Source organism: Rhodnius prolixus, unplaced genomic scaffold (assembly GCF_049639745.1).
Source record: "Rhodnius prolixus isolate KJV_2025 unplaced genomic scaffold, Rpr scaffold_11, whole genome shotgun sequence".
Taxonomy (NCBI): domain Eukaryota; kingdom Metazoa; phylum Arthropoda; class Insecta; order Hemiptera; family Reduviidae; genus Rhodnius; species Rhodnius prolixus.
In genome coordinates, this window is record NW_027411625.1 from 1,674,182 (window position 1) to 1,689,409 (window position 15,228).

The 15,228-nt window shown below is 35.1% G+C and overlaps 1 protein-coding gene across 1 annotated transcript in view; it reads right to left on the reverse strand.

Moving 5' to 3' along the window:
• Positions 1–15,228, reverse strand: part of LOC141459559 (neurotrimin-like) — a 223,193-nt gene that overhangs the window by 67,752 nt on the left and 140,213 nt on the right. The window lies entirely within an intron of this gene.

Below are 15,228 nucleotides of genomic sequence, written 5' to 3' on the forward strand. Positions count from 1 at the left end.
ATGTATCTATATAACTTTCTTGTTGGTAGAACCATTAACACTGGCAAAAACACCATCAGGCCTATTCCTTCAATTTTGAGAAGCCAAATTATTGCAACACCTTGCTTTTTGTTTACAATGATGGAACTAGTAATAGTTGAGTTACATAATTTTCAAATACTACTTTTAATGGCCGCCAAATTTCCTGACAACCCTAAAATAATGCTCTATTTCGAAATAGACCACGCATACTGCCGTTTATGGAGTAAAGGAGATTAAAAATATTCCTTAAAATATGAACTACACTACTAGTTTGTTTGTTCAGAGTACTAGCGTTAGGCATTCCATAATATTCTCGTTGTTTGCATTCATTTCCATTTAAATTAACAAGCCGTCTTTCTTTGGCTAATAGTGATTAGAAGATAAAGAAACGAACCACACTGTTTGGCTTTATGTAAAGTAACGCACTGTGAACAAAAGTATGTTTATTAAACCTGCTCTCTTATAACCTTCTTTACCAGCCGCCTTACCGGTCTGTTATTTTTTTTATCTGACTTAGCATCAAACAACTTTATTTTGTATAGTTTTACTTCCTGCAAACGATCTTTGATTAGCTATTATTTACATTTTTAAGGTAATTTAATGGAAATATTTCATTAAAAAGTAGACACCACGATAACTGAACGGTTATAGAAGAGACCTGTGCACAGCTAAATAAGTATTTTGGTACTAAGTTTTGATTCCCGGTTTACGCCTTGGATTTTATTTAATGTTTTATATGAGAACTTTATAGCAAAGTATGTTTGTTTGCTAATCGCCTACGTCCACGACACCTGACTGGTAGTTCGCCCGAAAAAATAGGCATTACTTACGAGGGTCGTTGGAAAAGTCCGTGCAAAGTCAGAGAGATAGCACTACTGGCGCGTATCGAGGTTATGTTTAGTTAGTAGCATCTCTTGGAAGAACACACACCAAGTTTCAGCCAGATCGGTCTATTTCTTTGTGTTTGGCATTCGTTTGAATCGAGGAAGTCGAGTGATTTTCAAAAAATGGACGAAAAAGAATTTCGTGTGTTGATTAAACACTACTTTATGAAAGGCAAAACGCCTCATGAGACTAAAGAGAAGCTTGATAAACATTATGTGGTGACTCTGCACCTTCGATTAGAACAGTTTATAAGTGGTTTCAAAATTTTCGGAGTGGCCATATGGGCACAATTGACGCTGAACGTTCTGGACGCCCTGTTGAGGTTACTACTCCAGAAATCATTGATAAAATCCATGATATGGTGATGGATGACAGAAGAGTGAAGGTGCGTGAGATTGCTAGTGCTGTGGGCATCTCGAATGAACGGGTACATAATATTTTGCATCAACATTTGGACATGACAAAGCTATCCGCAAGATGGGTGCCGCGATTGCTCACGCTTGACCAAAAACGAAATCGTGTGAAGTGTTCCAAGGACGGTTTGCAGCTGTTCCAGAAGAATCCGCAGGACTTTAAACGTCGTTTCGTCACTGTGGATGAAACATGGATACATCACTACACTCCTGAGATTAAAGAACAATCTAAACAATGGGTTACCAAGGGGGAATCTGCGCCAAAAAAGGCGAAGACCGTTCCTTCGGCCGGAATGATTATGGCGACTGTCTTTTGGGATTCGCAAGGAATAATCCTCATCGACTATCTGGAAAAGGGTAAAACTATTACAGGTGCATATTATTCATCGTTATTGGACCGTTTGAAAACCGAGCTGCAAGAAAAACGCCCACGATTGGCCCACAAAAAAGTCCTTTTTCATCACGACAACGCACCAGCTCACACCTCAGCAGTTGTGGTCGCAAAATTAATGGAAATAGGGTTCCAACTCGTTTCACATCCCCCCTATTCTCCAGACTTGGCTCCCTCGGACTACTATTTGTTCCCCAATATGATGAAATGGCTGGCGGGAAAAAGATTTTATTCAAACGAGGAGGTGATTGCAGAAACGAATGGCTATTTTTCAGACTTGGACAAATCCTATTATTCGGAAGGGATCAACAAACTAGAGCAGCGTTGGACGAAGTGTATAAGCCTAAAAGGAGACTATGTTGAAAAATAAAAAAGGTTTACTCCAAAAAATTAAGTAGTTTTTATTTTTGCACGGGACTTTTCAAACAACCCTCGTATTTCATACCGTTGAATTGCAAGTTTTACAAGAATAGCGGCCTGTGGAATGTACTCTATGTGACGTGAAAGAGACTGAGGACTTATACCATTTTCTGTTTCTTTTGTCCAGCATTGGGTGAACTTCACCGGGTCTGGTTTGGCTCCTCGACTCTTTCTAGAGACCGTTTGGTAGAGTAATTGAATGGTAAAGATTGGGTGGCGCTAGTAAATTACTGTATTGCGGTTTATGCTCGCCGAATATAGATTGGAATTAATTTTAATTACATTGTTGTGACTGTGCGTCCTGTATTTAAAATATCGACATGAAATGTGTGTCAGTCACCACTTGCTTGAAAAGTATGCCGTTAATAAATTTTCTGCTGTACAATAGTAAATATTTTGGTTAGATTTTTGTGAAAAATAGACTCCACGGACGGTCAGTGACCATGATGTTGTCTTAATGGAAATGTATTCTTGCTTTGTATTTGATACGAAAAAGTGTTTTTATGTTGTGGATTTTTTTCTTTTCATATCTATGTGGATTAGTTATTGTAAATAAAGACATTTACTTCTTCTTCTTATTTCATTAAAGATCGTGTCATTCATAACAGGCTCATGTGCGCTACGTTACGTAACTAATATTGTGTATGGCTTTAGCATCCATCAAGCCATAACCGTTATTATTTTCTCTACCGATCCTGCCCTTGCCAACCCTAGCTCTACAAGAAATGGCGAATATAATTCAATCCCAGTACACAGTGATTATTCTAAATAATAATAATAAAGCTTTATTGACAACCTTTACAGAGAAAAAGCCTTAATCCTTTTGGAGGATTAAGAGTTTTCGATTTGTACAACTCACTTTTAACACATTTCTAAATAAAGAAGTATTCTCTCCCGTTTCCAATTCTGTTTATAAGTAATCCAGGTAAACACGGCTCTGTAATTGTCTGTTTTATTGAATTTTAAGTAAGCGCACGGGGTCATTTTGACCCAATTTGTTTGTATGTTTCCTACAAGTGTTTCTCTTGTTTTTCCTCATTTTTTATTACCTTCTTTCAATAGGAAAACCGATCCGTCCCTAAGAAGTTTAACTGTTTACGTGCTTCTGCATGAACGAAAATTTCTGATCCCTTGGTCTACCCACGTTAAGTACCTAGGCCTAACTTTGGACAACAAACTAACTTTCACTACACACGTTCAGGACAAAGTAAACTCAGGCAAACTGGACTACAAGACTATTATTTCCTCTACTCTCACGTGACTCCAAAATGACTGTGGACCAACAAACTCCTCCTCTACAAAGTGGGTCATTAGGCCGATGTTGGTCTAGGCCAGCTCCGCCTGGAGCCTGACTTGTAAGTAGTAACATCAAGAAACTCCAGGACAACACAGAACAAATTTCTGAGACTTAGCGACCGACTCTCCTCGACGCACTAAAATTGACTCAATCGTCGAGACTGCATCCATTATCCCCCCCCGTACACTCCTATATCCAAAAATCGTCTGCTGAAACTCCTTTCCATCCTAGACTGCCATCCTAATCCACTCTGCCGCGACACAGCCTTCTACAGATCCTTCTATCCCTCTACAGACACAGAATACTAAAACACATACTCCTCTAACTCTCTACACCAGCTGCAGGTTTTTCCTCTCCTTTTTTCCCTGCATTCCTATCCTACTCGCTTAACCTTTCTCGTTCCTCACTTGTTAAGAAGGTTAAAATGTTTTGTACATTGAAACTTCGTATATTTATTTTTTTGTACATATTTAGTGTAATAAAGATTTATTCTATGAACGAAAATTATTATTAGATATTTCTTGACCCCAAGCACCATAATGCATAATTTTATTTTGCTAAAGTAATTCTAAAATGGCATTCAAGTTATCATTTAGCACGGCATCCTCTCAGAAATGACAGTCTTGCCTTAATAATCTAGAAGAATTCCTTCCACAGAAAGACAGAACAGTCGCATTGAGTTCGATTGTATACTGAAGATCTGATTCCCGTTTTATTTAATTAGGCAGTGATTTTAATATATAGAATTTTACATTATATTGTATATTACATATACGAGGTCTGTAAATTAAGTAATGAGACTGATTTTTTAAAAATTTTTTATTCAAAAAGAATTACAATTCTATATTGTCACCTTCAAAATAACTTCCTTCTGAAGCCATACAGCGCTGGAGACGTTTCTTCCACTCCTCATAGCAGTGCTTGAACTCCGATACTGGAATAGCCTTCAGCTGGTCGGGTATTGAAATTGCTGTGTGACAAGGAGCATTATCGTGATGCAACACCTATTTGTTCTTGATGTTTGGTCTCACACGAATGACCCTTTTTCGTAGTTTTTCAGGAATCTCTCGGTAAAAGTGTTGATTGACCGTTTGACCTTGAGGTAGAAACCCTTTGTGGACGATTCCGTGGATATCGAAAAAAAAAAACAAATCAGCATGCGACTTCGCCATTTCAATAAACCAGAGTTTTTGGCCAGTAAAAACATTTCCGTGGCTCCTCAGCCTCCTTATTCGCCTGACTTGAGTCCTTGTGACTTTTTTCTCTTCCCGAAGTTGAAAAATCACTCAAGGGAACTCACCAGCTGAAGGCTATTCCAGTATCGGAGTTCGAGCACTGCTATGAGGAGTGGAAGAAACGTCTCCAGCGCTGTGTGGCTTCAGAAGGAAGTTATTTTGAAGGTGACAATGTAGAATTGTAATTCTTTTTTAATAAGAAAAATTTAAAAAAATCAGTCTCATTACTTAATTTACAGATCTCGTATGTTATTATAGTATATAATATTTTATTAATTATATTTAATTGTAACTGGGTCATAGCCCGAATTGTAAATAAACAAATCATTTCTGGTATGGAAAGAAACCATCCACACGTCAAAAGAATGTTGAACACATCAACTGGAACTTGAGAAGGAGTCGCCAAACGTTTCTGTGAAAAGCGGACCAAAAATCTACTTTACTTAAAAATATTCCCTATGCAAAAACTTTATTCATAAAGTACACTTGAAATTAATATGCTTAGAGTGCTAGAAAGAGAAGAAGTAATGAAATATTTTTTAAAAGTTTTAGGTCATTCAGTTAAAGTACAGTGATCTAGAATAAGTAAGTTATTGTATGAATTTGTTACCAAAAAAATAGTACACTAAAATATTTTTTTTTTATTATTATCGTTATTTATTGCCTGAACATGTATTATAAAAAATACAAAAGGCATGTCAAAATACATATTTCCATTCCTTACAATAATGTAAAGTAAAAATTTTTTAAATGACTGCGATATAATGTAGTCTTGGTATTACCATCTGAACTTTAACCAACGACAAAAACACAACTCACTTCAGTTCTGGAGTCGTCAGTGCACCAGTTTGTCTCAGTAAATTCTTTTATGCTATAAAAACAGTTAGTTATTACAAAAAAAATTTTAAAAATCACATCTCGAATTTTTTAAATTCCAACTGTCTTACATTTACTGGGATTTTATTAAAAATTCTTGTTGAAGTAACGTTCGGTAGTAATTCTGTTTTGTTTAATCTTGTCGCAGGTAAATGAATATTTTCATTGCCTCTAATATTGAGTTGGAGTTGATTTCCTCTAGTAACCATGATTTTACTTCAGCCAGCTTGTACGTATAGTGATGGCGCAAAGTCATGATCTGCAATTGTTGAAAAAGCAGTTTTACGAGGGTGAGCAATCGCGGCACCCATCTTGCGGATAGCTTTGTCATGTCCAAATGTTGATGCAAAATATTATGTACCCGTTCATTCGAGATGCCCACAGCACTAGCAATCTCACGCACCTTCACTCTTCTATCATCCATCACCATATCATGAATTTTATCAATGATTTCTGGAGTAGTAACCTCAACAGGGCGTCCAGAACGTTCAGCGTCACTTGTGCCCATATGGCCACTCTGAAAATTTTGAAACCACTTATAAACTGTTCTAATCGAAGGTGCAGAGTCACCATAATGTTTATCAAGCTTCTCTTTAGTCTCCTGAGGCGTTTTGCCTTTAATAAAGTAGTGTTTAATCAACACACGAAATTCTTTTTCGTCCATTTTTTGAAAATCACTCGACTTCCTCCATTCAAAGGAATGCCAAACACAAAGAAATAGACCGATCTGGCTGAAACTTGGTGTGTGTTCTTCCAAGAGATGCTACTAACTAAACATAACCTCGATACGCGCCAGTGGTGCTATCTCTCTGACTTTGCACGGACTTTTCAAACGACCCTCGTACGTTTGTATTTCATTAACAAATATTTGCAGTTTAAACTTTTAAAGGTTAACACACAGTTTTATGCTAGCTACCATTTAAAGAGTGACAGAAAAAAAAATGCGCTTGTTAATATCAGTTATAAGCCCTAAAGATGACCTAGCCTCTAGGCTAATAGCTAGGCAAGGATAAACTCGGAATCTGGTGTGAACACTAAGGCGAGATTCTCTAACTACTACTCTCTAAGGGTCTAACTCATTAATATTCTCCAAACTCGGAATCTTCTAACTACTACTCTCCAAGGGTCTAACTCATTAATATTCTCCAAACTCGGAATCTTCTAACTACTACTCTCCAAGGGTCTAACTCATTAATATTCTCCAAGCTCAGAATCTTCTAACTACTACTCTCTAAGGGTCTAACTCATTAATATTTCTCCAAACTCGGAATCTGTGGTGAACACTCAGACGACATTCTCTAACTACTACTCTCTAAGGGTCTAATTCATTAATATTCTCCAAACTCGGCATATTCGCTCCATATTCAATTCTTACTAACATTTTACTTCTTCTAACAGCGCGTTACACTGAAATGTAAACTTATACTGGGAAGAATTGTTAACCATTTCGTGAGAACAGCCATTAAATGATTGATTCTAGAAAAATGCAATGTGTATGAAACATATACAGGGTGTTCATTTTAAGACGGCTCAAATGCCTTTCATGCTTAAACGGTTGATCTGAGCAAAAAAATGGTAGAGGAAATATTTGTTGCCCGTCACCTCTAGTTTCAGAATATGTGACTTGATTTTAGATTCCTGTCCGCATACGCGGCTGACGCGCGGCCAAAAGTGAGGGTTCGCAGTTGACCCCCATTTTCATATACACAGTTTTAAAGAGTATAAAAAGTTGTGAAAGAAACCGGAAACCGCAATTCGATATCTTTAAAATTAAAGGTGCTAGGCCATTTCAAAATCTGGTATTTATTAATCATATTTCAACTTTTTAACTTGTGATTAAAAGTGATTTTTATGACTCTCCCAAAATTACCAAAAAATTATTAAACCTTCTTGTTTGTAACAGATGTAAAATTAATTTTTAGCCATTTTGTGTATGCTTGAGAACATCTAAAGCTCTTAACATTTGATTTTTCTTAAGGATTTTTCTTAGAAAAATCACTCGCAAAACGACTTATTTCCCCGATATTAAGAAAAATACTAGCCTTACTGCCTTGGCAATATTTTTAGTAGAAAGGGGATGAAAAAATACATAAAAATGACCTATCGCGTGCTCTTCTTTCTCTTTGATAACAAGTTAAAAAATTGAAATATGTTTAAAAACATCAGATTTTGAAATGGCCTAGCACCTTTAATTTTAAAGATATCGAATTGCGGTTATCGGTTTCTTTCATAACTTTTTATACTCTTTAAAACTGTGTATATGAAAATGGGGGTCAACTGCAAACCCTCTCTTTTGGTCGCGCGTCTGTCGCGTATGCGGGCAGGAATCTAAAATCACAAGTCACATATTCTGAAACAAGAGGTGACGGGCAACAAATATTTCCTCTACCATTTTTTGCTCAGATCAACCGTTTAAACATGAAATGCATTTGAGCCGTCTTAAAATGAACACCCTGTATAAAGAAATTACAGAAATGTATTCGAGAATGGGCACAATCCCTGGAGTAAAGGAGCAATTCTTATTCAGAAATTTTCTGCAAACTCGATTTTAGCAATACATACATTTAACAGTAAACAAAAGATAGAACCGTACATATTACACTTAAATGGCACATTAGAAGCAATCTACTCAATAATTTTTCCAGTTACATCTACGTATTACAATCGATACATTAAATTTGAAGAAGGTCATTAGAGTCGTTATTACACGCACCCAAAACAAGGTTTAAGAACCTTTATTAAAAAAAATTTTTTAAATATTGAATTTGAATATATAGTATAAATACTTAGTTGTAAGGAACATTTTACTATGTAAATTGCAGTAACAGAAAATCGTGTTTCGCATTGAAATTATTTGACTCAAGGATTTTAAGCTGTAAATGGTGAGAACTATGGTGACGATAATGGACCGACCGCTGGTTTACACAAAAAAACGGTTAAGGTTTGACCAGAACTGAGGTCAATGTTCATGTTAAACTTCTTTAATTAGATAACGCGGTCAGTTATTTAGTCCCAGTAATTTAAAGAATTAAATACAATTAGGCTAAACTTTTAATCCCATACAAGGAAAATACCAATTAAGAGCTCACCACCTAATTAGTGTAAAGGGAAAAATAACAGATGAAATCCTTCACACGAACTACCCTTATAACAAATCTCTAAATTCTAGCTTACAATTTTGTCTTTAAAATTCCATTTTTCGTTTTGTTTTACTTGTTCCTTAAAATTCAGAAGATGAAATTTTGCTTTTTGTGTATATTACTGAACGAATGATTTTTGAATGAAGTGATTTGTTCAACATAACTAAAAAAATAGTTCATATTTTTTATTTAGGTATCATTAAGGACTCAGCAATAACATTTTAAACAAAAGCGGTTATAAAGTCAGTCTGGCTTGAGGTTCGGCGCTTCGGGGAAGAAATACGCTACATCTTCCTACATTGCCCAGAAGCCTTTAACCAGGCTTCTAAATCTTATTAAAAACAGACAGGACTAGAAAAACATGCTGTAACTAGTGACTCCTGGTAGGCTTTCTGGCATAATACCCGTAGAATATGTTCTACAAGATTTATAGAAAATAAAATAGTCATTCACCAAAGAAATACAGCCACTGAACTCACCGCACTCCTCTCTTCAAAAACACGGTAATTTGACGAAACATTTTTAATTTTTACTAATACCAAGCAGATAATTGATGCTAATAGACGCCACGGCGGTAGCCGAGCGGTTAGAGGCGAGACCCTCTAAGCTAAGTACTGTTGGTTACTGGGTTTGATTCCCGGTCTTAGGCCTTGGATTTTATTTAATGTTTAATATAAGAACTTTGTAATAAAGTATGTTAGCTAATCGCCTCTGTCCATCACACCTAATTCGTAGTTAGACTTAATGCAAATAATATACTGAAGTAGTACATTAGAGGAATGCCCTATTTCATCCTCCACACTTGAAAGTCATTTTCCCTCTTAAAAGTTTTTGAAATAAAAGAGATAGATCTTCAATTTTCTTAGTGAAAATTTGTAATAAAAGTTAAAAAGTTCAATGCATGTTAAAAAGTAAATAACTAACTGTAAAACTCTAAAAAACTCATATAAAATTAACTTATAATGCACGAAGACCATTTTTTAAAAGTTGAATAGGCTATGAGATACATTGAAAGCAGTATAAAACGCTGACCAACGATCCTAACCAGCTATAAATTTAATTAAGCCTGATGATAAGCTTTGGTACCATCACACCTTGCGGTCACAAATACGAGTTACAACTAGCCAGGTTAAAAACTGTAATTGACCGCAAAAATATAAGAGGTTCATTGCAAACAGTTTACACAAGCCTAAACTTCATGTGGACACTTCACTAGTGAAATTTAAGAGAAACTATTGTCTCAAGTCACTTTCAAAAACAGCACGAAAAAGTGTAACGTGAAAAGCATCCTACTTTAACAAATTTATCCTCTTTTTCTATAAAAGATAAACTTCCCAAATTTTCTTTAAAATATAGGTCATATATTCGTTTAAATGAGTAATGTTTTTAGCAAAAACGTAGATCAAATAGGTTTCGGAAAATTGTAGAGAAATGATAGCTGCATAACTGGTATAAATCGCAATGTTTTAGTGTTATTAGTTAATGAGATATGGAAGGTTAAATTTTGGAGGTTTGCAAATGGATTCAAATTTCAAACCTTTATATCTTTCTTCCTACTGTCGAGAATTCAATGAATTCTTTACCGAATTGTAGAGAAAAATTAGCTCTATAACTGATATAAATTGCAATGTTTTAGTGTTAATAATGAAATATTTAAGGTTAAATTTTGGTGGTTTACAAATGGATTCAAATTTCAAACCCTCATATCTCTTTAAATACTTATGAGTATACAATGATTTCTTTACCGAAATGTAGAGAATAGTTAGCTGTATAATTGGTATAAATCGCAATGTTTTATTGTAAATAGTTAATGAAATATTTAAGGTTAAATTTTGGAGGTTTGAAAATGGATTCAAATTTCAAACTATTATATCTCTTTTCGTACTGTTCAGAATCAATGAATTCTTTACCGAATTTTAGAGGCAAGTAATCTCTGTAATTGATATAAATTGCAATATAAATAGTTCTTATACGAGGGTCGTTTGAAAAGTCCGTGCAAAAATAAAAACTACTTAATTTTTGGGGGTAAACCTTTTTTATTTTTCAACATAGTCTCCTTTTAGGCTTATACACTTCGTCCAACGCTGCTCTAGTTTGTTGATCCCTTCCGAATAATAGGATTTGTCCAAGTCTGAAAAATAGCCATTCGTTTCTGCAATCACCTCCTCGTTTGAATAAAATCTTTTTCCCGCCAGCCATTTCTTCATATTGGGGTACAAATAGTAGTCCGAGGGAGCCAAATCTGGAGAATAGGGGGGTTGTGAAACGAGTTGGAACCCTATTTCCATTAATTTTGCGACCACAACTGCTGAGGTGTGAGCTGGTGCGTTGTCGTGATGGAAAAGGACTTTTTTGTGGGCCAATCGTGGGCGTTTTTCTTGCAGCTCGGTTTTCAAACGGTCCAATAACGATGAATAATATGCACCTGTAATAGTTTTACCCTTTTCCAGATAGTCGATGAGGATTATTCCTTGCGAATCCCAAAAGACAGTCGCCATAATCTTTCCGGCCGAAGGAACGGTCTTCGCCTTTTTTGGCGCAGATTCCCCCTTGGTAACCCATTGTTTAGATTTTTCTTTGGTCTCAGGAGTGTAGTGATGTATCCATGTTTCATCCGCAGTGACGAAACGACGCTTAAAGTCCTGCGGATTCTTCTGGAACAGCTGCAAACCGTCCTTGCAACACTTCACACGATTTCGTTTTTGGTCAAGCGTGAGCAATCGCGGCACCCATCTTGCGGATAGCTTTGTCATGTCCAAATGTTGATGCAAAATATTATGTACCCGTTCATTCGAGATGCCCACAGCACTAGCAATCTCACGCACCTTCACTCTTCTGTCATCCATCACCATATCATGGATTTTATCAATGATTTCTGGAGTAGTAACCTCAACAGGGCGTCCAGAACGTTCAGCGTCACTTGTGCCCATATGGCCACTCCGAAAATTTTGAAACCACTTATCAACTGTTCTAATCGAAGGTGCAGAGTCACCATAATGTTTATCAAGCTTCTCTTTAGTCTCCTGAGGCGTTTTGCCTTTCATAAAGTAGTGTTTAATCAACACACGAAATTCTTTTTCGTCCATTTTTTGAAAATCACTCGACTTCCTCGATTCAAACGAATGCCAAACACAAAGAAATAGACCGATCTGGCTGAAACTTGGTGTGTGTTCTTCCAAGAGATGCTACTAACTAAACATAACCTCGATACGCGCCAGTGGTGCTATCTCTCTGACTTTGCACGGACTTTTCAAACGACCCTCGTAGTAAAAATTTCCTAATTTTACAGTAGTTTTTTGAAATACTATTTCTAAATTAAAGTGACAAAATGTGTACATTTTAGCTCTGCTATAGATATTGGTGGTGAGAGACAAAATACACTGATTTGCGAGACATTCTGGCTAATATTTCCTTAATTTTTTCATCGTTTTTCATGTTCATTACCCAAATTATAGGTGACCATATATGTATTTTCTAGCTTTGCAATAGATGTCGGTGGTAAAAGCCAAAATAAACTAATTTGCAATTTATTGTAGCAATTATTTATTAATTTTTCTTCCGATTGTAGGATTGTTTATTAGACTCAAGGAACGACAGAATATGTATTTTCGATTACAGCTTTCAATGAAAAACTTGACTGATCGCAACTGTTTCCTTATCTGGTAAGAGAGTGTACAAAGTATAACAAGGTATCAATTTTTTTAATAATTAGAAACCAATTAGGGCCTACTAAACTGATGTTGTTTCCGTTAGATATTTTTCTGGTAACAGAAATAACTTCAAAATGTCAATGAATAACTTCATATTAGGCAAAAGTGTAAGCTGTTTCCTACCTGACGTAAATTACACATGGAGCAAATAGTTGATTTATTTTCTGCCCTCGGATTATAATTTAAATCCAAACATTCAACTCTTGTTTTAATAACAGGTACTTATTACTCATCTATCTCTAAAATAAGTATTCGCCATAAATATGTACACCTAAAAAGTAATTTAGTTTTATATATATTTAAATTAAATTTTGATTTAGAGCCACTTATCATGTTATTTCTCTTCAACTGGCAGCAGCTCTTTAGTTTACGCAGACCGTCTACCTTGATAAATCCCCCCTCTCTATTGTTTGAAACCTTCTTTTCAAGAAAATTGGATTTAAAAGAGAGACTTCAAAAGTTCCTCGAGCGAAACATTCTATTAAAAATACATCTATAAGGAAGCTAGCTAACATTATGTACACAAAAGTTTGATTAAAACTAAAGAAATTAGAATTTTGAGAATATAACAAGAGCCTTGAGAGGGTTCAAGATTTTTTTCTTTTTTTTGTTTTATATTTAATTAATTTTGGACGAAAACAGTAAGTATACATTTTTAAACGTTTACAATTTGAAAACACGTTTCACATTTTTTTTTCGATTAGAATAACAACTAATTTTTCTAATAATTGGTGTTTAATTGCGTGATAATGTTTCTAAGTACAGCAATAACTGTATAATCAAGATAGCAGCACAGTGCAGGTAACTTGCGATTGCCTACTTTTGAGATCTGTTGGCTTTAATACAAACTAAAGTTTTAAAAATAATTTTCCCATAATTGGTAGCAAACTAATTTTGTCTATGTTTTCTCTGTACTTGGTGCGTTGAAGTTATTTAAATTAAGTAGGGTGAAGGGACCAGTAATTGACTGGGCACCAGTAATTGACATACCAGAAATAAACTGGTATTATAAGGGATATGAGCCGTTTTTAGTGGTGATTCTTTCAATTTCGTTATTGAGAAGCCTTTGGGCAGCAGTTCCAGAAAAATATTAATTATTGGAAGGTTCCTTGGTATCAGTGGAAGGTTATTTGTGTTAAAAGTTCAAAATCAAGGAAAAAACAAGCCGTTGCTAAGGAGGATTGATAAGAAAATAATTTTTCTTTTTTCTTATTTTTCGTTTATTTGTTCATATATTCGTGTGGTTATCGATGTTCTGTTATAATTAGTATTACTTGTAGATTTCATTTATGTAGTTTTTTTTTTAATTATAAGAAGCATTGAGGATTAATCTGGTGCTGTCAATCACTGGTCCTTGAAACGGCAATCTGCCCAGCAATTGACATGTTTGTCAATTACTAGTCCTACAGCTTTTTTGTTTGAGACCAGTGATTGACTTCCAGGGAAAATGATAAGATAGGTCGATAAATTTTATTATAATTAAAAATTCAATACATTGTAAAATAAAATCATTGATAAAAATCGGCAACATAAAATAAATAGTAAAACTTCCAACAAAATATGTTTAAATTAATGAAATAGCAAATGTACGCCTTATTTCAAGAGGGCATGCAGAATGATTGTTCTGTAGAGATCAACAATGGTATGAACAACAAACTGGAATAATCGTGATCGCCGAACAGCTTCCGAGGCCTACGTGATTGATAAAAACGACGCCCACGTAACGGAGTTGGAAAATCTCTCATTCTCCCTCAGTTTTGGGTCCTTGCCACATGACAAAGAAGAAAGGGAGGAAATGGCTGAACCATAGAATTCCATCAAATAAAACGGCCAGAGGAAAAATGAAGCTCCCTCAAGAGAAGTACCAGGTGCGAAATCAAACATACGTGGAGAGTTGGTGACTTTGTGATGTTACACATTAATAACATAAAAAAGATGGTAAGATCTATTGTATTTACCAATTGACAGACATGTTGACCGAAGACGAATATATAGCATCCCATAGGCTAATAGGCTAAACTGTATTAAAAAAAATGAAATCGGTATGAAAACCATTTTTAATTTCTAAACACGTGAAGATTGGATCGCCCTGTACTACTTTATGGAGAACGTTACCAATTTAATAAAACCGTTGATGTATGAGGTTTTCAAATGGCTTGTGATTTCAAGTGGCTAATTATCAATTACATAAGATATATTATGATGTTCATTTCCTATGTATTGCGAAAGAATATTTTGTTTTTTCATTCATTTTTTCTTTTACGGTGTGCCTATTTTAATAACACATATTTTTGTCAATTGGTTACCTAGTTATGTGAATATCAGTGGTTTATTTGTAGGTATGTGTATTTTAATACCTATCCTTTCCAAGTTAAAGAGTCAATAACAGATACATATTTTTTAATCTAGTTTTTTTTCATTGACGTTTCATTTATTTATTACTGTTATAAGTGCGAATGCTTACAACCTGTGGCGGGACGCGATGAACGTGCACACAATGTATATATACATGTGCCCAAGAGGTAACTCAGTAATAATAAACAATAAACAGACATTGTGTACGATCTAACAAGCATGTTAGCTAATATCTCCTTGGTACTATTAAAAGTAAGGGCTGTTCTTCAAATTAGCTGTCTTGGTTTGGACTTAATTAAAACTGTCCGGTAGGACAGTTGTGTGAGGGTTGATCGTCAAAAACTGCATAAAAAAGGGTAAAGTTGAAAAAACATTAGATTATTTAGGTTTGCCTATTTAAAAACTGATTGTAATTAATTATGAATAAGACTAATTTTTGTTATAAATCCAATTGAAAAAGTGATTTAGGTGATTTAAGTGATTTA